This window comes from Penaeus monodon, chromosome 15 (assembly GCF_015228065.2).
Source record: "Penaeus monodon isolate SGIC_2016 chromosome 15, NSTDA_Pmon_1, whole genome shotgun sequence".
Lineage (NCBI taxonomy): Eukaryota > Metazoa > Arthropoda > Malacostraca > Decapoda > Penaeidae > Penaeus > Penaeus monodon.
Window position 1 is genome coordinate 40,623,604 of NC_051400.1, and position 202 is coordinate 40,623,805.

Genomic DNA, 202 nt, shown 5'->3' on the forward strand with positions numbered 1-202 from the left:
CTGGACTAACTTGGAAGTCCTTTTGTTCCTCTAGACGCTAAGCCAGTGTAAATTTACCAAGAATGTTGCAGGTGCATTGTCTGCTATTCTTTTGTTATCATTAAAACTTTTCAGGGGATTATTATCAATATACATGTGAGCTAGTTTGATTTGTTTAACAATATTAAAAACTTTAGAAGAAGGAATTTTTATGCATTAAGCA

At 32.2% G+C, this 202-nt stretch overlaps 1 protein-coding gene across 1 annotated transcript in view; it reads right to left on the minus strand.

Moving 5' to 3' along the window:
- Positions 1-202, minus strand: part of LOC119582372 (organic cation transporter protein-like) — a gene marked incomplete at its 5' end in the record, with an annotated part of 41,030 nt that overhangs the window by 40,258 nt on the left and 570 nt on the right.